This window comes from Calonectris borealis, chromosome Z (assembly GCF_964195595.1).
Source record: "Calonectris borealis chromosome Z, bCalBor7.hap1.2, whole genome shotgun sequence".
NCBI lineage: Eukaryota > Metazoa > Chordata > Aves > Procellariiformes > Procellariidae > Calonectris > Calonectris borealis.
The window spans coordinates 25789135-25799639 of NC_134352.1; positions in this window are offsets into that span (position 1 = coordinate 25789135).

The following is a 10505-nucleotide window of genomic DNA, read 5'->3' on the forward strand; positions in this document are numbered from 1 at the left end:
ATATATAAAGTATTTCTGTGCAGGATCCGACAGCTGACTTTGTTGATCTGCCCTGCATAAGTACTCTGTTTAAATAAGGGCTAAAGAGACACCCAATTCCGTGTTTGTCATTGCACTCAGTATAAATGACAAAGGTGACAAAGTATATGCATATATAAACATGCATATACAGCAAATAATGACCTAATGAAGATTTCCATTTTATTTCCTATTTTTGTTCATAAGTTGAATTACTTTATTCCTTAAACTTCAGGGCCAAATTGTCCCTTGAGATTTGGGAAATGAGATGAGAAATTAATCTTTCTTTTTAGATGGCTCAGAGTTTCTCAATGAGGTGTAATATAATAATGAAAAGGAAATGTAGTCGACTGATGTATATAGCTGTTTGCCCTTCTGAAATACAATTAAAGTAGGCAATGCCTGAGCAGTGTCGGAGCAGTGGAGCTGTTATTAATGTGATATACATTCTACTAGGGGGGGGGTTCAAATTACACTGTGCAGAGCTCCTATAGCTCTCCCTGCTGCCCTAATGCAGAATCTATACTCACTGTTTTAAAAGGGTCTGAATTAGGTTGCATTGAAGGCAGGGATTTGAACACCTTCTCCTATCCTTTGTAGCGAGTTCTGGAGAATATGAAGAAACACGATACTATCGTACATAAAATAATATCAAGAAAGGTCCTGTTTTCTCTTTTGTTCAGGAATTACTCCTGAGGTAGTGTTTGCATTAGATCCTGTGAGTCTGCATAATAATGTTTTTCCAAGCAGGTTTTGAAGTGGGTGCTTATTCTCGTAAGGGATCCACTGCATGAGAACTGTAATAGCACCCATTCATGCTGCAGTGGATGACGTTTTGCATCAAACGGTGTTTCAGTTTCAGGTATGTATATCTACATGTTTGCTCAGTGAACCAAGGCTGAATCATATTTCTCTTTTTTGTAGAGAGTGAGTGGAGGGAGAGTTGCACAAAGCTTTATTTTATGTCCTTAGGATGCAATTCACAACATCTAAGCTCAGTAAAGATCAGCATTACACAAGTGACAAATTTGTATGTAGCTGAGGCTCTGAGAAGGTAAAATTCTGACCTTGATGTGACAGGCTAGACCATGCAAGACCTTTTATAAGACTGCTATCACTATCAGCTGAGGCACTTTCAGCTCCTTTGTGCTGTATGTGTGATATGTAATGATCAGTGGATTAACATAAATACTGACCTTTTTGGCCTGTCCTCTGGATCTACTGCTAAGCATTTGTTACAGGCCACCTTCTGTGATGACCCACAGAGGATATAAGTTGTTATTGGCTTCAGCTAGAGAGTCCTAGTTATTCATCTTGGACAGCAGTGGCTTGTGCTTTTCTTTCTGGAGTCCCAAGATTACACTTCTCTGTGATTTCCCAAGAGGGTGTGTATTTCACCAGCTTGCCTGCCTATCTTTCACCTTCTGTTGGTTGTACTTGAAGACCCCACTTGTTCCCCTAAGGTGCTGATCCATTTTTGTTCAGTCTTCATTTAGGGCGCAAAGTAATAAGAAAATAATTTCTGAATTCACCCTACTGGACTAAAATACTGAAATAAAAAAATACCTTTTTTTTTTGGTGTGTGTGGAATTTTTTGTGCTAGGATGAGTCTCAGGGAGAGATAACTCATCTAAAGAAGTAGGCTACAACTTCCTCAAGGGGTCAGTGAAGGGGGAGCTGCGGATCTCCTCTCGCTGTTGACCAGTGACAGGACACGAGGAAATGGAATGAAGCTGCGTCAGGGGAAGTTCAGATTGGACATTAGGAAAAGGTTCTTCACTGAGCGGGTGGTCGGTCACTGGAACAGGCTCCTCAGGGAAGTCGTCATGGCACCAAGCCTGTCAGAGTTCAAGGAGCATCTGGATGACGCTCGTAGTCAGTCTGGGTTTAGTTTTAGGTAATCCTGCGAGGAGCAGGGAGTTGGACTCCATGATACTTACGGGTCCCTTCCCGTAAGATAAATTCAGATATTGTGTGATTCTGTGATTCTATGATTCTAGGTGGTAAAAAACCTCTGAGACAGCGTAGTAATGCTTTTCCTTCCTCACCTTATTTTGACTTCTCTTTAGAGCAAAAGGAAAACAAAAGAATGCAAGAAGATGCAGTCGTACAAGTTTTAATTGTAATACATATCCAATTGTGACATATATGTAATATAGCTAATATATATGTATCTAATAATATATATTGTATATATAACTAATATCTGATACTTACTTCACATATAATTAATATATATTTACTAATTTATGCTAATGTATTAATCTACTATTATATCTATCGTATATATACTTATGTAATCCTAGTGTTAATTGTAATCCAAGCTATTGCAGCAGGGAAATAGCAAACAAATTAGGAGTACTGAAAATGAACTATAAAAAACAGTGCTGGAAAAGGTGGTGTGTAAATTGTACTATCATCTGCAACTTGATATGCGCAAACTCACTCTGCTGACCATTGTCATCAGGAGGATAAACATATCTTGGTCCTGTTTTCATCTTTATCACTCCTTTGCATAATAACAGATTGTGCAGGAATCTGTATTAGGTGGTCAGCAAAGATTTATTTAAAAAAACATGTCCACTTCTGCAGTGACAGGCCAGATACCTGCTTTTAAGGCACAGAGTAAAAAACTACTCTTTTGATAGTGGAGCTCTATTTTAGCGGTGTGTTGACACCACAATGTGGGAATTTTTCTTCCCTTTCTTCTAAATGGAACTATTGAAGATCTGCCTGAGTGTGCTTTCAATAAAACAATACAGTGATGACCAAAGCTGTAAATAACTGCTGTGAAATGCAAAAAGGTCATTCTGTTACTAAAGCCATTTGGGTTATCACTTAATTCACTCCTTGAGGTTGAAAATTGTGCTGTTATTATGGTAGATTAATCTTCATTTCAGTGCATTCAAATTCAACCCGCTTAATCAATGTTTTTGTGTGATAAAAGAAGAACTTCAGACATCCTGTCTACACTTGTCTCTTATCCATTAAGTGTGTATTAATGGAGGAGACTTTTAAAAGTTATTGACATATAGCATCAAGATGAGATCTCAGAATCAGCCAAATTAGACAATAATCAATGTAAAATAATTGATAGTAGTTCTCAAAGTTACAATGCACAGCAAAAGAGTAATTTTTTTAAAATTAGAAGAGCAAAGAGGACATGGGAGCATGCTGAGATGAGCTCAAAAAAGAGATTTCAGAATCTAGCAGCATTAAGTACTAATATAACTTCTTGCCTAAGAAGTGAGAACTGCAGAGATAAATGAATCAAATTGCATAGAGCATGAAAAAACCCTGCAAACCAGAAGCATCTGAGAGGCACTTTGACAACTTATTAGGCCTGAATTTCTATATGAAAAATGGACCAAATCCTCAATGACTTCAGCTTACAATTTCAAATCACAAACTTGAAGAGGTTTCTGAGCAACAAATCTTTTCATGTGCTTCACTTGATAGTCACAATAGATGCAAGGCAGTGTTTTAAATACAAAGACAAGTACTTCTTCCTGACTTGCTATTGTTTCTTTGCATATTGTTCAAAAGTTGTGCATGGGACATTGATATCCTTACTATTTAAACATGATAGCTTGTGTATTTGAACGCTACAAAGTGCCAGATTCTTACTGTCGGCACTCTTCATACACTATTTCCTTCCTTCTTTTCCCCTTCTGGCTCTTTCATTTTGAATCTGGACACCAAGATTCCATGACAAAATTATTCTGTTGTGAAGACTACAACTCGGAGGTTATTACTCCCATTTGAAAAGCACCACTTTCTATGTATAACTTTACTTTCGCAGTCTTCAGTCATTTTATGCTGTTACACTCTTCTGCTTCCATATCCTTATTTTCACAAAAGAAAAGAGAAAATTAGAAAGATAAGTAGTAGCCTGGAACATAAAAAGATGTGACACATGAAAAACAAAAACAAATTCTTCACTAACCGTAGGTAGAAAGAACATTTTAGGCCTAACACAAAATGATAATGTCTCTTCAAAACAAGGGTTTTATATCTAAATCAAAGAAAATGGAAGAAAAGCCTACTATTGATAACAGTAAATATCACAAAAAGAGACATTTTGATAAGTCACTTTATCCTTTATTCGTTGAAGAGGATAGATAATGAGTTTGTTTGCGATAGCAGAAAAAGACAGGAAGATAGGGGAGAGGGAGGAATGAAAGACTAATAACTCAATGAAATCTCATGCCTTGAGATATCCATTATGTCACTTACTTATATGCAGTGTAAGTGTGTGGGATTTAGTTTTGTTTTATTTCAAATCACATTTATTCAATGGCACAAAAATTAGCAAGAACCTATTACCCTGTTATCCTCATACTTTCAGGAGAACAAGACGAAGTACAGAGGACCAATAAAACACCTGCATTCTTGAGCAAAGCCCCTTCTCAGTTCTTCTTTTCCACCCTCAAATGCAGGAAGAGATGTGGAAGAGTATAGCCCATTTCAAGCTGACTTTTTATTTGGTGCCTTCTCAAAGTACCTGGAAGCTTATTGAGACTTTCATACAGGTTGCCATAACCTTGGGGCTTCCTAAGCTTAGGGGGTCAAGGCTGCCCTGAATTAATAGAAAATATATTAAGCTCTATTCTTGTCCCACTGGTAAACCTCTTCCCTTTGGGGATCAGCATAGAAACATCCCTGCCCTTTTTGAATCAGAGCCAGCTCATGCCATGTCAGCATGAAGTATAGGCAGAGCAATCTTATGTTTGTCTTCAGTGGGCCAAGCTGATGATGGGGTTGGAGAAAAGGTGAAAGAACAGAGGTCAGAGATGTTACAGAGGTGAAGCAGAGAACTTACATTACCAGCACAAAACCTCTTTCAGTCAGATGTTTTGAATTCATGGTGCTAGATAACAGAACTAGCAGTGCTTCATCTTACTGACTGTAGCTTTGTAAATGACCTAAGCCATATTTTAAAACCTTCTTAGTTTTTAAACAAAATTATTCTTCTTTAGTAATGTAGCACATTGACTAATAATTATGTATGGAACATAACACATTGTTACTGTTGTAGGTATTGCTGACTTCAGCCTCTTATACATTATTCAGTCAAGAACATTTACATTTACAAAAGCTACACTGAATCTCATGACATGAGTGTACATGACAAGTGTGTTGAGATGGTTATTTAAGGTGTTTCTCCCATAGGTAGGAAACTTCATGGATAATAAAACGCTTATGCTATCTGTAATCTAGTCCTGCCAGTTTTACAAATTAAATGCATGTAGCTTGCCATAATTTCTTTCATGAATATATATGTTCTTTAATATAAAGGGAGGAAAATGAGAGTGAGATAGGATAGCTTAATATTTGAGAGAAGGAGGGAGAAAGAGAGAATCTCATCTCAATACTATGCCATGCCTGCTGGGCTGTATTTATAAAAATACTCACAAGTGCAGGTTTTCTTTCGCTGTAGTTAAGCCACTTCTGGTAGTGTCCTGTCCTTCCAAGTAATATGCATTTTTATTTGGTTCATTAACTTCTCTTCTAGTGGACAACACTGTATAGTTGACAGCAAGGGAGTTTCTGAAGAAAAAAGACAGATAAGCATTAAGAGTTCCATATAGGAAACAAAGGCATTAGATATATTTTTCACAAAGGATACTTCACAAAAGTCCAAATACATCCAAAGCCTGGCTGAGGAGAGTGCCAATTTGTGTCCTTTTATATCTTGTTTACCAGATGTTGTCTGTTATTCAGTAATATACTGTTCCTATAGCAACCGTAGCAAAATATGGTACATATTATAGCAAATACTAAAGAAATTAAAAGGACAAACTCCAGTATATTTGGAAAAAAAAAAAGAAAAAAGATATACACAAAGCACATTTTGTAAGTGTAAATACACAGCTAGCATCCTGCACTTACATATATATGAGACAGCATGTTTCTGAAACCTTTCAATGCATGCACAGTTCAGCTGATTAAATTTTGACAAAATACAAAAGACAGCAAAAGTCTTTAATGATCCAATATGCTCACATTCATGAAAACTTGCACTGAGTTCAGCTGAGATCAAAATTTATCCCAAATAATCCTTTCCTCTCCACTTAATAATTAAGATAAACAGGCCATGTAAGGAGCTCTCATATGAAATAGCAGAACATTTTAGGCAGCACCCAAAGAGGATTCTTTATTGGGTTTGTAGCTGTGTGCCAGCAATCCAATTATAGCCCGAGTAACAGCATCTGCAAAGGAACACGAAACACGAGTGTGTGGTGTAATTAAGACAATATGTGTCTTCAAACAAGGATGCCTTCAGTACCTGCCAGTGAAATAATAATGTAACATGCATTGAAATAGTCACTGCGACAGTGTCCAAAGGTTCCTGCAGTGTGGAAAAAACCCATGATTTATAACATATGAGAGATACTTTTATCTTGCAGCTGTTATTTGAATATTAGTCCACATAGACTGAGTCTAAGGTAATTCACCAAAAGTTTTAGCTGAGGTCAAAACCTTGGACAGCAATTATGATAAAAAATAAGATTTTGGCAGAGATGCCTTGAAGTGACATAGTTGAGCTTTAGAAGCCACAGTATGTTTAAATAATTTTCTACCTTCATGTATGATGAAAAGATAAATGTTCTCGTCCACTTCTGCAGCAGCAAGAATCCTTCTGCAGTTTTGTTTCTTTTTTCTTCTTTTTTCTTTAGCCATACAGAATTAAAACATCTCCCAGGTGAGGCTGAAAAAAACAAGTACTATTTTAAGAGCACTATATTCATGGTATGAATGTGCTATACTTTCATTCATTTAAAATCTCTCATTGCCTCTATCCTTTCATTAGGTAAGAAATAAGTAGGTGATAATAAAGTGTGGTATATTTAGGAGGAATTTTGCTTTTTGCAGTATTTAGAAACCCAAACCTTCACTAACACAAATAAATGTCACTTCACATACATGGTGGATTTTAAAAGGACTTCAGTACCAGTCTGACCAAAACCAGCATTTGCAGGAAGGCTGGTTAAAGGCAATTAGGTCAGCTGAATATTGTGCATCAGGATGACAGACTAATTGGTTGTTAGAAAGTCAAAAAAGGATTCCCAGCCATTAACCTCATGCTCAGCAGTGCCCGTAAGATGGTTTGAAGGCTAAAGTTGGGGGCATGAAGAGTGCTGGGTGCCGTAGCTGTGTTCTCCCAGGAACAGACACTGTAATCCTATCTGACTTTTAGATTAACTATAAATGCATACCAGGATGGGGAACTGCCGCTTTCTGGGTACATACCTGCAAAAGACCCACGTTACTGTCCCAGTCGTCTCAAAGAAGAGGGAGGAATGCTTATTTGATTTAGCTGGGGCACGATATGTTTCCTACCCTTGGAGCAGGATAGCAAATTAGATTGGCTCTGACAAAATGAAACAGAGTCCTTGTGGCTTTGTAATGAAGGCTAAGATTTCAAAAATTGACATATATTATAAAAGAATGTTTGGGTTCAGGTGAATATCCCCAGTACACAGATGAACCCAAAATTAGTTTTGCATGAACAGATGGACACTTTTGTGCAAATATGGATAATGTCATTCTTGAATACCCAATCTTCTAATCCAAACATTGGTTCTGAGAATGCAAAAGACAGTGTGTACACAGTCCTAGGGTGGAATTTTAAGACATTGACAATTTGGCCCTTAATGTATTTGTGTTTAGTGCCTATTATTCATTCCCCAGAGCAGATTTTTTATAAGTATATTTTTATAACAGAAATAAATGTTCTTCATGTGAAGTTTAGTGATAACTTTAGACACCAAAAGAGCATCTGATGCTGAGCTAGATTATTTTTTTCCCCGTTTAAATGTTTTGTTAGGGAAAGATTTCCTCTGCCTTCTGTTTTTTGAAGAAGAAAATATTAACAACTTGAGAGATGAGAGATCCATTATCTCCCTGTGTACAGGTGTAAGTCTTTATACCTGTTATATGTGTACATGATACATAAAATCCTATTTAGAACAGATAAGACATGGAATTTGCCAGTGTCTATTGTTTAGTTTGTGATTTTACAAATGCAAAAAGAAGGAACAAGGAACAACAGCATTATACGCTGCCTCTTTCCCCTTCGTATCTTCCCCAGGTAAGATAATATTGTTAAGTACCAGTTCTGTGCCTGTTTTCCTTACACCTTCAGCCACAGAGTGGAGAATAGGTGAGGCTTGTGTTTTATTCTTCTCAACCCGCTAAGTGCTAAAGGTTTGTACTGGTCTAAGAGGATGGAAGTCAGTAATAGTCCTTGGCAATCAGTCCAGGAACTGATTTCCTGTTGAGAAAGTCTTTTGGAGAACATTCCCTACCTGATGCTACTAGGATCATGTAAGTGTAAACAGTGCAGAATAGAGCAGATATGGGTTATCTAGGCTTAGATGACCAGCTGAAATACTAAAAACCAAACCCAATACTTTCTCTTAGAAAGCTCCAAGTGAAATGGAACAATCTATTATTAAGTTGGTATTGAATAACTTTTCTTGGTCTTCACAGTTTATTGTCCTTGTAAATACCTTTTCTGAGCAAGATACTTTTGAAAATTACTATGCAGGAATGAAAAACCAAGCAGTTTGTAACACTTTTAAGAATGTCTAGATGTTGCTTGAATAGATACTCCAATAATTTTAAAATATGTATTTGTAATGAGAAAAAAAAAATAGTAGCCTTGAGCTGACAGGTGAGTTTGGTATACATTCACTACCAGTTATAATGATTGTTAAAAAAAGAGTGGTTTAATAAAAAATTTGATTGTTTCTCGGCTGACCTTCACCTGCCAGGTCTGACTATACTACTAGTACAAATTATAAACAGAAGCAACAGCTTTTTTTCCTCTCTATACTGTCTATGACTGGTTTTGTGCTACAGTTTTGCCACTGCTGGGGAGAGGAAATTATTTGAGAGGAACAGGGTGATTTTTGAGAGCTCAGTGTCTTTAGGGTGTGCAGATGATGTTGGGGGAACCACTGTTATCACTGTAACACATCTGAAACATAGAGTATGCCTTCACTTTGGAAACCAGTCAGGCAGGGAATCAGAGGAGTGGAAAATTATCTCAGAAACATCATCTCTTCACTACCCTGGGATTTGCATTGAACAGAGTTTGGGTGAGCCTGATCCTCTGTCTACTGTAAGAAAGTTGAATCTCTTGTTAAAATAATCTGTAGTCTATTTATCAAATACCACCTGCAGAACTCAATAATGTGATCCTTGTGGACGCTTAAGCTCCCTTCACACTGAAGGCTCTGCTGGTTTCTCCCCGTTGCACCAACTGAAGGAGCAAATCATCTAGACACAGTTGTCTGATGGTGTCTGGATCCTTGAGAAGGAGGGCAGGGAACAGGGAAATCTGCTGAGGGTTAGGAGAAGGCGATCAATATTCTAGCTGTGTACTGGTAGAAGGTAGAAAAATTCAGGCTTATCATCCATTTTACTAGCACTGCTGTCATTGCAAGAGAGGCATATCATCCTGTTAATATGCTTTTAGAAGGATGTTATTTTTATATACAGGTATAGTAATTTGGAGTAGGGTGAATGAGCAGGCCTGATGAGGTAAATACCAGTTTTGTGAGCTGATGATATTCTAGACACCCCGTAACTTTCCCTGTGGGTCTGACAGTCTGTTTGCCTGTCTTAGAGTGAGAAGTTTCTCTTGTTTGACTAGAAGTGCCGCTGAGTTACTTCTGTACTCAGTTATCGGGACATTTTTTCCCTTTTTCAAGAAACCTGTTAATCCACAGGGCCTCTGAGGTACTTCTTATCTTTACCAGTTACAGAAACTATTTCGAAAGACTTCATCCCATTGTCCTGTGAGAAAATCCTTACTCACTGTCTTTGTTGTATATGATTGTTTTGTTCAGTGTATGAATACTTCCGAAACAGTAACGCCTCAGAGGACTTAAATAGTCTAATAACTGCTTTTAAAATGTACAGGTTTCACATCACGAAGATTGCATAATTGTTTAAAAATTCACTGTAGGCATTAAAAAAATTAAAACATACTTAGAAGTAAGATTTCTAAGAATTTCTAAGAATTTTCAGATTGTTTTTTATAACTGTAGGGGTTGTAAACTTTGGATTCTCTCTCCTTAGCTAGTGTAATTGCTTGATGAATTATGGAATGCCCCCAACATGCTCAGTGCTCTACAAAACTGGGGAAAATGTTTCCCTGCTGCAGGAAAATCGATGAAGTGTTTGAGTGGGGTGGGTCCTGCTTGGTGTGAATTTTGGTCCTAAACCCAGCATGCCTGTACTGAGAAGGGTTAGATGAGTGTAACGAGGCCACATAGGGAAGGCTTTTGCTCCTTGCCCCATGCTGTATTGCAGCTTCACTTTTTCTGCACCTCCCAGAAATCATAGCTACCTAAAATTTATTCTAAATTATACTGTATGAAACTGAACTGTCTCACAGGTGAATAAGCTAGCACAGCCCTTTCCCTGAGCCATAATGATCAGTCACAGCTGTAGATCTGGACCCCTGAACACTG